Genomic DNA, 14,299 nt, shown 5'->3' on the forward strand with positions numbered 1-14,299 from the left:
GGCGAGTCAAAATGTCGGTCATTTTGCGTTCCTGACATCAAATTACGCTTATAAACACAGCTTTCATGTTTATTGACGAGTATCCGACTGTCCCTAACGAAAAATTTCGAAGCGCAAGAATTGAAAAATCCTACGTCATGGGAAATGGAAAATTTTTCAACAATCGAAATGGTCACATAGATAATATCTCAAATACGAACAACGAGTATACCTATTCGTTCCTGAATAACCAAGACAACATATTGACAGAGAAAAAGTTGATACGATCATTGTTGGTACGTCAAAATGGTTGTCCACATTCTCAATCCCCCTCGAAACCGGCCAGCGGGTAATTGGCGAGTCAAAATGTCGGTCATTTTGCGTTCCTGACATCAAATTACGCTTATTAACACAGCTTTCATGTTGATTGACGAGTATCCGACTGTCCCTAACGAAAAATTTCGAAGCGCAAGAATTGAAAAATCCTACGTCATGTGACATGGAAAATTTTTCAACAATCGAAATTGTCACATAGATAATATCTCAAATACGAAAAACGAGTATACCCATTCGTTCCTGAATAACCAAGACAACATATTCACAGAGAAAAAGTTGATACGATCATTGTTGGTACGTCAAAATGGTGGTCCACATTCTCAATTCCCCTCGAAAACCGGCCAGCGGGTAATTGGCGAGTCAAAATGTCGGTCATTTTGCGTTCCTGACATCAAATTACGCTTATAAACACAGCTTTCATGTTGATTGACGAGTATCCGACTGTCCCTAACGAAAAATTTTGAAGCGAAAGAATTGAAAAATCCTACGTCATGGGACATGGAAAATTTTTCAACAATCGAAATGGTCACATAGATAATATCTCAAATACGAAAAACGAGTATACCTATTCGTTCCTGAATAACCAAGACAACATATTGACAGAGAAAAAGTTGATACGATCATTGTTGGTACGTCAAAATGGTTGTCCACATTCTCAATCCCCCTCGAAACCGGCCAGCGGGTAATTGGCGAGTCAAAATGTCGGTCATTTTGCGTTCCTGACATCAAATTACGCTTATTAACACAGCTTTCATGTTGATTGACGAGTATCCGACTGTCCCTAACGAAAAATTTCGAAGCGCAAGAATTGAAAAATCCTACGTCATGTGACATGGAAAATTTTTCAACAATCGAAATTGTCACATAGATAATATCTCAAATACGAAAAACGAGTATACCCATTCGTTCCTGAATAACCAAGACAACATATTCACAGAGAAAAAGTTGATACGATCATTGTTGGTACGTCAAAATGGTGGTCCACATTCTCAATTCCCCTCGAAAACCGGCCAGCGGGTAATTGGCGAGTCAAAATGTCGGTCATTTTGCGTTCCTGACATCAAATTACGCTTATAAACACAGCTTTCATGTTGATTGACGAGTATCCGACTGTCCCTAACGAAAAATTTTGAAGCGAAAGAATTGAAAAATCCTACGTCATGGGACATGGAAAATTTTTCAACAATCGAAATGGTCACATAGATAATATCTCAAATACGAAAAACGAGTATACCTATTCGTTCCTGAATAACCAAGACAACATATTGACAGAGAAAAAGTTGATGCGATTATTGTTGGTACGTCAAAATGGTTGTCCACATTCTCAATCCCCCTCGAAAACCGGCCAACGGGTAATTGGCGAGTCAAAATGTCGGTCATTTGGCGTTCCTGACATCAAATTACGCTTATAAACACAGTTTTCATGTTGATTGACGAGTATCCGACTGTCCCTAACGAAAAATTTCGAAGCGCAAGAATTGAAAAATCCTACGTCATGGGACATGGAAAATTTTTCAACAATCGAAATGGTCACATAGATAATATCTCAAATACGAAAAACGAGTATACCCATTCGTTCCTGAATAACCAAGACAACATATTGACAGAGAAAAAGTTGATACGATCATTGTTGGTACGTCAAAATGGTGGTCCACATTCTCAATTCCCCTCGAAAACCGGCCAGCGGGTAATTGGCGAGTCAAAATGTCGGTCATTTTGCGTTCCTGACATCAAATTACGCTTATAAACACAGCTTTCATGTTGATTGACGAGTATCCGACTGTCCCTAACGAAAAATTTCGAAGCGCAAGAATTGAAAAATCCTACGTCATGGGAAATGGAAAATTTTTCAACAATCGAAATGGTCACATAGATAATATCTCAAATACGAACAACGAGTATACCTATTCGTTCCTGAATAACCAAGACAACATATTGACAGAGAAAAAGTTGATACGATCATTGTTGGTACGTCAAAATGGTTGTCCACATTCTCAATCCCCCTCGAAACCGGCCAGCGGGTAATTGGCGAGTCAAAATGTCGGTCATTTTGCGTTCCTGACATCAAATTACGCTTATTAACACAGCTTTCATGTTGATTGACGAGTATCCGACTGTCCCTAACGAAAAATTTCGAAGCGCAAGAATTGAAAAATCCTACGTCATGTGACATGGAAAATTTTTCAACAATCGAAATTGTCACATAGATAATATCTCAAATACGAAAAACGAGTATACCCATTCGTTCCTGAATAACCAAGACAACATATTCACAGAGAAAAAGTTGATACGATCATTGTTGGTACGTCAAAATGGTGGTCCACATTCTCAATTCCCCTCGAAAACCGGCCAGCGGGTAATTGGCGAGTCAAAATGTCGGTCATTTTGCGTTCCTGACATCAAATTACGCTTATAAACACAGCTTTCATGTTGATTGACGAGTATCCGACTGTCCCTAACGAAAAATTTCGAAAGGAAAGCATCGAAAAGAACCACGGATGGGACTTGGAAAATTTTTTCAACAATCGAGATGGTCTCATAGATAATATCTCAAATACGAAAAACGAGTATACCTGTTCGTTCCTGAATAACCAAGACAACATATTGACAGAGAGAAAGTTGATACGATTATTGTTGATACGTCAAGATGGTTGTCCACATTCTCAATCCCCCTCGAAAACCGGCCAGCGGGTAATTGGCGAGTCAAAATGTCGGTCATTTGGCGTTCCTGACATCAAATTACGCTTATAAACACAGTTTTCATGTTGATTGACGAGTATCCGACTGTCCCTAACGAAAAATTTCGAAGCGCAAGAATTGAAAAATCCTACGTCATGGGACATGGAAAATTTTTCAACAATCGAAATGGTCACATAGATAATATCTCAAATACGAAAAACGAGTATACCCATTCGTTCCTGAATAACCAAGACAACATATTGACAGAGAAAAAGTTGATACGATCATTGTTGGTACGTCAAAATGGTGGTCCACATTCTCAATTCCCCTCGAAAACCGGCCAGCGGGTAATTGGCGAGTCAAAATGTCGGTCATTTTGCGTTCCTGACATCAAATTACGCTTATAAACACAGCTTTCATGTTGATTGACGAGTATCCGACTGTCCCTAACGAAAAATTTCGAAGCGCAAGAATTGAAAAATCCTACGTCATGGGAAATGGAAAATTTTTCAACAATCGAAATGGTCACATAGATAATATCTCAAATACGAACAACGAGTATACCTATTCGTTCCTGAATAACCAAGACAACATATTGACAGAGAAAAAGTTGATACGATCATTGTTGGTACGTCAAAATGGTTGTCCACATTCTCAATCCCCCTCGAAACCGGCCAGCGGGTAATTGGCGAGTCAAAATGTCGGTCATTTTGCGTTCCTGACATCAAATTACGCTTATTAACACAGCTTTCATGTTGATTGACGAGTATCCGACTGTCCCTAACGAAAAATTTCGAAGCGCAAGAATTGAAAAATCCTACGTCATGTGACATGGAAAATTTTTCAACAATCGAAATTGTCACATAGATAATATCTCAAATACGAAAAACGAGTATACCCATTCGTTCCTGAATAACCAAGACAACATATTCACAGAGAAAAAGTTGATACGATCATTGTTGGTACGTCAAAATGGTGGTCCACATTCTCAATTCCCCTCGAAAACCGGCCAGCGGGTAATTGGCGAGTCAAAATGTCGGTCATTTTGCGTTCCTGACATCAAATTACGCTTATAAACACAGCTTTCATGTTGATTGACGAGTATCCGACTGTCCCTAACGAAAAATTTCGAAAGGAAAGCATCGAAAAGAACCACGGATGGGACTTGGAAAATTTTTTCAACAATCGAGATGGTCTCATAGATAATATCTCAAATACGAAAAACGAGTATACCTGTTCGTTCCTGAATAACCAAGACAACATATTGACAGAGAGAAAGTTGATACGATTATTGTTGATACGTCAAGATGGTTGTCCACATTCTCAATCCCCCTCGAAAACCGGCCAGCGGGTAATTGGCGAGTCAAAATGTCGGTCATTTTGTGTTCCTGACATCAAATTACGCTTATTAACACAGCTTTCATGTTGAGTGACGAGTATCCGACTGTCCCTAACAAAAAATTTCGAAGCGAAATAATCGAGATATCCTACGTCATAGGACATGGAAAATTTTTTCAACAATCAAGATGGTCTCATAGATAATATCTCAAATACGAAAAACGAGTATTCCTGTTCGTTCCTGAATAACCAAGACAACATATTGACAGAGAGAAAGTTGATACGATTATTGTTGATACGTCAAGATGGTTGTCCACATTCTCAATCCCCCTCGAAAACCGGCCAGCGGGTAATTGGCGAGTCAAAATGTCGGTCATTTTGCGTTCCTGACATCAAATTACGCTTATTAACACAGCTTTCATGTTGAGTGACGAGTATCCGACTGTCCCTAACGAAAAATTTTGAAGCGAAAGAATTGAAAAATCCTACGTCATGGGACATGGAAAATTTTTCAACAATCGAAATGGTCACATAGATAATATCTCAAATACGAAAAACGAGTATACCTATTCGTTCCTGAATAACCAAGACAACATATTGACAGAGAAAAAGTTGATGCGATTATTGTTGGTACGTCAAAATGGTTGTCCACATTCTCAATCCCCCTCGAAAACCGGCCAGCGGGTAATTGGCGAGTCAAAATGTCGGTCATTTGGCGTTCCTGACATCAAATTACGCTTATAAACACAGTTTTCATGTTGATTGACGAGTATCCGACTGTCCCTAACGAAAAATTTCGAAGCGCAAGAATTGAAAAATCCTACGTCATGGGACATGGAAAATTTTTCAACAATCGAAATGGTCACATAGATAATATCTCAAATACGAAAAACGAGTATACCCATTCGTTCCTGAATAACCAAGACAACATATTGACAGAGAAAAAGTTGATACGATCATTGTTGGTACGTCAAAATGGTGGTCCACATTCTCAATTCCCCTCGAAAACCGGCCAGCGGGTAATTGGCGAGTCAAAATGTCGGTCATTTTGCGTTCCTGACATCAAATTACGCTTATAAACACAGCTTTCATGTTGATTGACGAGTATCCGACTGTCCCTAACGAAAAATTTCGAAGGGAAAGCATCGAAAAGAACCACGGATGGGACTTGGAAAATTTTTTCAACAATCGAGATGGTCTCATAGATAATATCTCAAATACGAAAAACGAGTATACCTGTTCGTTCCTGAATAACCAAGACAACATATTGACAGAGAGAAAGTTGATACGATTATTGTTGATACGTCAAGATGGTTGTCCACATTCTCAATCCCCCTCGAAAACCGGCCAGCGGGTAATTGGCGAGTCAAAATGTCGGTCATTTTGCGTTCCTGACATCAAATTACGCTTATTAACACAGCTTTCATGTTGAGTGACGAGTATCCGACTGTCCCTAACAAAAAATTTCGAAGCGAAATAATCGAGATATCCTACGTCATAGGACATGGAAAATTTTTTCAACAATCAAGATGGTCTCATAGATAATATCTCAAATACGAAAAACGAGTATTCCTGTTCGTTCCTGAATAACCAAGACAACATATTGACAGAGAGAAAGTTGATACGATTATTGTTGATACGTCAAGATGGTTGTCCACATTCTCAATCCCCCTCGAAAACTGGCCAGCGGGTAATTGGCGAGTCAAAATGTCGGTCATTTTGCGTTCCTGACATCAAATTACGCTTATAAACACAGCTTTCATGTTGATTGACGAGTATCCGACTGTCCCTAACGAAAAATTTCGAAGCGCAAGAATTGAAAAATCCTACGGCATGGGACATGGAAAATTTTTCAACAATCGAAATGGTCACATAGATAATATCTCAAATACGAAAAACGAGTATACCCATTCGTTCCTGAATAACCAAGACAACATATTGACAGAGAAAAAGTTGATACGATCATTGTTGGTACGTCAAAATGGTGGTCCACATTCTCAATTCCCCTCGAAAACCGGCCAGCGGGTAATTGGCGAGTCAAAATGTCGGTCATTTTGCGTTCCTGACATCAAATTACGCTTATAAACACAGCTTTCATGTTTATTGACGAGTATCCGACTGTCCCTAACGAAAAATTTCGAAGGGAAAGCATCGAAAAGAACCACGGATGGGACTTGGAAAATTTTTTCAACAATCGAGATGGTCTCATAGATAATATCTCAAATACGAAAAACGAGTATACCTGTTCGTTCCTGAATAACCAAGACAACATATTGACAGAGAGAAAGTTGATACGATTATTGTTGATACGTCAAGATGGTTGTCCACATTCTCAATCCCCCTCGAAAACCGGCCAGCGGGTAATTGGCGAGTCAAAATGTCGGTCATTTTGCGTTCCTGACATCAAATTACGCTTATTAACACAGCTTTCATGTTGAGTGACGAGTATCCGACTGTCCCTAACGAAAAATTTTGAAGCGAAAGAATTGAAAAATCCTACGTCATGGGACATGGAAAATTTTTCAACAATCGAAATGGTCACATAGATAATATCTCAAATACGAAAAACGAGTATACCTATTCGTTCCTGAATAACCAAGACAACATATTGACAGAGAAAAAGTTGATGCGATTATTGTTGGTACGTCAAAATGGTTGTCCACATTCTCAATCCCCCTCGAAAACCGGCCAGCGGGTAATTGGCGAGTCAAAATGTCGGTCATTTTTCGTTCCTGACATCAAATTACGCTTATAAACACAGTTTTCATGTTGATTGACGAGTATCCGACTGTCCCTAACGAAAAATTTCGAAGCGCAAGAATTGAAAAATCCTACGTCATGGGACATGGAAAATTTTTCAACAATCGAAATGGTCACATAGATAATATCTCAAATACGAAAAACGAGTATACCCATTCGTTCCTGAATAACCAAGACAACATATTGACAGAGAAAAAGTTGATACGATCATTGTTGGTACGTCAAAATGGTGGTCCACATTCTCAATTCCCCTCGAAAACCGGCCAGCGGGTAATTGGCGAGTCAAAATGTCGGTCATTTGGCGTTCCTAACATCAAATTACGCTTATAAACACAGTTTTCATGCTGATTGACGAGTATCCGACTGTCCCTAACGAAAAATTTCGAAGCGCAAGAATTGAAAAATCCTACGTCATGGGACATGGAAAATTTTTCAAAAATCGAAATGGTCACATAGATAATATCTCAAATACGAAAAACGAGTATACCTATTCGTTCCTGAATAACCAAGACAACATATTGACAGAGAAAAAGTTGATGCGATTATTGTTGGTACGTCAAAATGGTTGTCCACATTCTCAATCCCCCTCGAAAACCGGCCAGCGGGTAATTGGCGAGTCAAAATGTCGGTCATTTGGCGTTCCTGACATCAAATTACGCTTATAAACACAGTTTTCATGTTGATTGACGAGTATCCGACTGTCCCTAACGAAAAATTTCGAAGCGCAAGAATTGAAAAATCCTACGTCATGTGACATGGAAAATTTTTCAACAATCGAAATGGTCACATAGATAATATCTCAAATACGAAAAACGAGTATACCCATTCGTTCCTGAATAACCAAGACAACATATTGACAGAGAAAAAGTTGATACGATCATTGTTGGTACGTCAAAATGGTGGTCCACATTCTCAATTCCCCTCGAAAACCGGCCAGCGGGTAATTGGCGAGTCAAAATGTCGGTCATTTTGCGTTCCTGACATCAAATTACGCTTATAAACACAGCTTTCATGTTGATTGACGAGTATCCGACTGTCCCTAACGAAATCCCGCAGGGGGTGTAATGGCTGGTAAAACCGCCCTTACACACGGGGTGTGACGACCCCGCGGTCCCTGAGTCGAACTTGGTGTAAGGATTGGGATCCCCCTTTTGGGGGGTCTCAATAATTATACCTAGGGGGGTTGCGGGTGCAGGGTGAGTCCCTGTACCCATGGTGGGTTTCGGAGGGGGTGGGGTCGCGAATTGGGTCGCGAGGGAGGGCGAAATCGGCTGGTGGAGGGGTGGTTCCACGTGGTGGAGGGGTGGGTCCACGTGGTGGAGGGCGAAATCGGCGGGTGGAGGGGCGCGAGACCTACTTACTGGTGGGTTCGGAGGGGGAGGGTCGCGGATTTGGTCGCGGTGGGTGGGCAGGACGTCGGGAGACGCGAGGGAGGGCGAAATCGGCTGGTGGAGGGGTGGTTCCACGCGTGGGTGGGGGTTCGGGGGGACTGGCTGCTTCGCAGTGCGAAGGGCATGGACGCTGCGGTTCTCGCAAGTAGTTCCAGCCACGCGTTAGTAGTCGGAACCTCCCGCAACGGTGGAGGCCGGCGAAAACGCGACGCCACACGTGGGGGTTGGGTCACTGGGTGGGTATCCCTCGGAAAAGGGACGGTTCGCGGGGTGGTGCGGGGGAGGGGGGACTGGCTGCTTCGCAGTGCGAAGGGCATGGACATTGCGGTTCTCGCAACTTGTTCCAGCCACGCGTTAGTAGTCGGAACCTCCCGCAACGGTGGAGAACGGCGAAAACGCGACGCCACACGTGGGGGTTGGGTCACGGGGAGTGGGTGGGTATCCCTCGGGAAAGGGACGGTTCGCGGGGTGGGTCGTTGGGTGGGATGGGTGGGTTCCACCTTTCTGTGGGTCTGCTCCCTCTCTGCTCCTCTTTCGAGGGGAGTCGAGGCGGAGCACTCCTTCAGCGCCTCCACCGGGCCCCGATCCGAGCTCCCCAGCTCGGCGGGAACCGGAAGGCCCCCTCCCAGGGACGGCACCCAGCGTCCCGAGCTACCCAGCTCGGTGCCGCGGGGAACCGCCCCCTCTAATCCTTAATCCTCTTATTTTCACTTTTGTTTTTACTTTTCAGCTTTTCAGCTCCTGCCTTTTGGCACGGCCGGCGACCGTCTCGTCAACAAACTTCAACCATGGCAGAGCATCTTTGCAAATCTTTTCCGGAGGCTAAACTGCCCCCAATCGGATCTCCGGGGGGGCACAATGATGCGTCCGTCGTGCGGCGAAGTCTGCGCATCGCTTCCCAGCATGCCAGAGCAACATCTACGGTGACTACATCGAGGGACCCAAGGAGGGTGGTGCCCTCAAGGGTTCGTAGTCGCCCGCCGTGCGCCGGGGTACTGCCCTCCCGACGAGGGAAAGGTTCCAGCCTTCGTGCTGTCCACGAGGACGTCGAGGACGTCGCAGACAACGCGGGACTGACTGCGCAGCCGAGTCAGCCAACGCCGGGATCTTCAAGATCTTCAAGATCATCAACCGGTGAGTCCACTCATTTATTAGGTAGGGTTCGCGAGTGCCAAGTTAGTCTAAGTAGGATCGATAGTCATCGCGTCGCGACCGGAGGCTCACCGGTACCCCCCGTTCCAATAGGTCATCCTCCCCGGACCCCTGCGATCGAGGGACCGGGCGCGCAACGCGACGTTAGAATACTGCAATTGAACATGTCCCGCTCAATTGCAGTAACCGGGGAGGTCTTCCAGTTAATTCGCAAAGAGCGTCTGGACATATTGTTGCTCCAGGAGCCGTATGCCATTCGTGAGGCGAACACCTGGGCCATCCGCGGCCTGGGAGTCGGAATGCGTATTGCCGCGAGCTCAACGGAGCGACCGTGGGCAGCCGTCGTTGCGTGCAACTCCATCGTGGAGATTGCTTACGTGTCCCAATTAAGTAATGCACATTGCGTTTGTGCTGAAGCCCGCGTCCCCGGTGGATCCTTCTTCGTCGTCTCCAGTTATTTTCAATACTCGGACGACATAGAAATCCACCTGAGGCAGCTTGAAAAGGTTCTCAGCTGTCTCAGGGGTCGCCGCGTTCTGGTGGCGGCCGATTCCAACGCCCAACACTCCCTTTGGAGCCCCAGGACCACTGACCGTGGTGTCCTCCTGGGCGAGCTCATCGAGTCTTTCGGTCTCCGCGTCGCGAATGATGCTAGGCAGGGCCCAACCTTCAGGAGTGCCGCAGGTACGTCGTTCATCGACGTCACACTGGCCACTCCTGGCATGTATAAATTCATACGTGCATGGAGGTTGGAGGACGAGTGGTCCACCGGTGACCACACGTCGGTTTTCTTTCGATTAGCGATCCGGAGTTCCTCACAGCGCGTCAATAACTCGGGAGTCGGCGAGGGCTCTACCATGCGGTTCAACGTTCGTCGGGCCGACTGGGAAAAGTTCGAAGCGACCCTTGATGAGGAGGCCCGTGAGAAACTCGTGGACCATCCGCTGGAGTCTACAGCGGATGTTGAGAGAATGGCAGAAGTACTGGGTGACGTACTCACCAAAGCCTGCCAAGATTCGATGCCGCGCCGCAGACATTACCGTCGCGCGAATCCGTGGTGGACCGAGGAGCTGACCAGCAAACGCAAACTGGTCAGTCGTCTCCGAAACGGCTACCGAAGGGAGACTAACCCTGACGCGCGAAAAATTAAACAGAGTAGGTATCGTGTAGTCCTGCGATCGTATACCAGGCTACTTAGGACATCTAAGGAAAATAGCTGGCGCGGATACATCACGACGGAAAGCAACGCGAATCCCTGGGGCTTTCACTACAAATACGCGGCTGATAAATTGCGCGTAGGCACAGTCCTCAGCACACTTAGAACCGCGAATGGCACGACACTTACAATGCGTGAGACTGCTGAGGTCCTGTTGGACACACACGTACCCGACGACGACCCCAACGCAGACACACCGGAACAGACCGACATCCGCGAACGCGTGAAGAACCTAAGGGTCGAAACAGAGGACGCACGAGACTTGACCGACGACCAACTTAAGGGTCTCGTCAAGACCCTTAAGAATGACAAAGCCCCAGGATGCGATTTAATTGAAGTTAGGGTACTGAAAGTCGCGGTCATGAGGATGCCTCACATCTTCACGCGACTCTTCAACGCCTGCCTTAAGCACGGCGTTTTCCCCACCGTTTGGAAAGTCGGCACACTTCGTGCTCTCCTCAAAGGAGTTCACAAGGATGTGTCCGACCCCAAATCCTACCGTCCCATTTGCCTCTTGTCGGTTGTTGGGAAATTTTTCGAAAAGGTCCTGCACGGGATCCTTACGGCGAAAGTCCTTACTGAGGACAAAATATCAGGACGTCAATATGGCTTTCTGCCTGGACGATCCACGGAAGACGCGATAGTAGAGTTGCGTGAATTAGTCGAACGCGGTAACGACAAGAGGTACGTCATTGGACTCCTGTTCGATATCTCAGGTGCCTTTGACAACGTGTGGTGGCCCCTAGTCCTCCAGTCTTTGGCGGATCGAGACTGCCCGAAGAATGTCTTTGAAGTGCTCCGGAGCTACTTCGACAATCGGACTGTCAAGATCGCCTGGAGCGACCAAGAGGTTTCCAAGCCGGCCACCCGGGGCTGTCCGCAAGGATCAGTCCTCGGCCCCGCTTGCTGGAATCTCATGTTCGATGCCCTCCTCAAGAGCATCGAGCAGAATTTCGGCGAAATCGAAGTCGCCTACGCGGACGACCTTATCGCGGTCGTATCGGCCGACTCGCGTAAGGAAATAGAGAGGATAGGCCGAGCCGTCGCCGAACACATCGCGTCGTGGTGCGCGTCAGCGAAGCTCGAACTGTCGAGGAGCAAGACAGAGGCAATTGTCCTGTCATGCAACTCGCAGAAGAGAGCGCCGCTGGTGCGGTACAGGTGGGATCGGGCGCGAAAGACACGCCGACGCGTGAAACCGGTGTTGGATATCCGCCCACCCGAGATTAGGCTCTCCGGGGAGAAGATTCAGTTTAAGGATAGCGTCAGGTACCTCGGGGTACATTTTAATAGGAACATGCGGGTCCGGACCCATACACGATACATTCAGGAAAAAGCTAGGGTCCTCTTCACTCGGTTATCGGCCCTAATGCACAAGCATTGGGGACTCCGATACCGATCGGTTAAGTTAGTATTTCAGGGCGTTTTTCAGGCTGTCGCGTCGTATGCAGCCCACGGGTGGGTGGACCGGTGCACACCGTACGACATAAAGAAACTGCGTACCGCGCAGAGGAGCGCGCTGCTGACAGTGACTGGCGCGTATAGGACGGCTTCACACGAAGCACTCTGCGCAGCGGCGGGGGTGCTTCCTGTGGACCTATTATTGAGGGAAAGAGCAGCGCGCTACCAAGCCAAGAAAGGCATTCCGGTCAGAATAGGAGATGTTGATATAGACCCCGCGAATCCGCGCGTTGGTAACAACGGCCGCCCGATCGAGGCCGTTGAGGAAATAAAAACAGAGATCCGAAATCTCTGGCGGAGTAGGTTCGAGCGGGCTTCAACCGGGAGGAACACCTTTGCGTTCTTCCCCGATACTGCGGCGCGCCTGGAAGCTAAGTGGGTCGAGTGCGACCACTGGGTCTCGCAGGTCCTGACAGGGCATGGGCAATTCCGGTCCTATCTTCACGACCGGGGCCTTGCCCAGTCACGCAACTGCGAGTGCGACCAGGCTGAAGACACAGTCCAGCATTTTATTATGGACTGTCCGATATATGCACCACAGCGGGAGTGCATCGCGGGAATAATCGGGAATCGCCCATGGCCCCAGGCGGCACAAGCGCTAGTGTCGTCCAGGGAGTCATTCGCCGTGTTCGCGGATTTTTGCAGGGAATGTATGTGGCTGAAATGCGTGGAAGCGTACGCGGAAATAAGAAGTCGCGGCGACGATGAGTGAAGGAATGAATGGGACCAACCAGCTCTCGTTGTCGGAGACGAGAGTCGTGGGACAGGAACCCGGTAACCTTCTCCGGGTAACCCCGTCCCGGTTGGAGATATGAATGAGAATTAAATTCACCTCTTCTCCTTTCTTCCTCTTCTTCTATCCTATGACTTTAATTCTACTACTTTAACTCTATTTCTTTTAATCCCAAATACCCTTATCCACCTTTCACATTCTGGGTGTCAGGCTGACACCAAGGACCACCGCCCCGAGGTTCCCCGCGGGAGCCATGCCTGCGTCAGTCACTTGTGACCTGGCGCCGTCATGGTTGCAAAGTGTCCTTCGGCCATCTGAACCGGCCGACAGTATGGATTTTTCCAACCCCCCCCTTGGCAGTGGGTAATGGCCTAAGTGTTTGTTATTATGTAAATAGAGTAGATTAATAGGCCATGCGAGGTTTCCGAAAACCATAACCTGGCAAGGTTGTTTTCATAATACCGCATTGAGTGTCCCTAACGAAAAATTTTGAAGCGAAAGAATTGAAAAATCCTACGTCATGGGACATGGAAAATTTTTCAACAATCGAAATGGTCACATAGATAATATCTCAAATACGAAAAACGAGTATACCTATTCGTTCCTGAATAACCAAGACAACATATTGACAGAGAAAAAGTTGATGCGATTATTGTTGGTACGTCAAAATGGTTGTCCACATTCTCAATCCCCCTCGAAAACCGGCCAACGGGTAATTGGCGAGTCAAAATGTCGGTCATTTGGCGTTCCTGACATCAAATTACGCTTATAAACACAGTTTTCATGTTGATTGACGAGTATCCGACTGTCCCTAACGAAAAATTTCGAAGCGCAAGAATTGAAAAATCCTACGTCATGGGACATGGAAAATTTTTCAACAATCGAAATGGTCACATAGATAATATCTCAAATACGAAAAACGAGTATACCCATTCGTTCCTGAATAACCAAGACAACATATTGACAGAGAAAAAGTTGATACGATCATTGTTGGTACGTCAAAATGGTGGTCCACATTCTCAATTCCCCTCGAAAACCGGCCAGCGGGTAATTGGCGAGTCAAAATGTCGGTCATTTTGCGTTCCTGACATCAAATTACGCTTATAAACACAGCTTTCATGTTGATTGACGAGTATCCGACTGTCCCTAACGAAATTCCGCAGGGGGTGTAATGGCGGGTAAAACCGCCCTTACACACGGGGTGTGACGACCCCGCGGTCCCTGAGTCGAACTTGGTGTAAGGATTGGGATCCC

This window comes from Diachasmimorpha longicaudata, unplaced genomic scaffold, assembly GCF_034640455.1.
Source record: "Diachasmimorpha longicaudata isolate KC_UGA_2023 unplaced genomic scaffold, iyDiaLong2 ctg00000106.1, whole genome shotgun sequence".
NCBI lineage: Eukaryota > Metazoa > Arthropoda > Insecta > Hymenoptera > Braconidae > Diachasmimorpha > Diachasmimorpha longicaudata.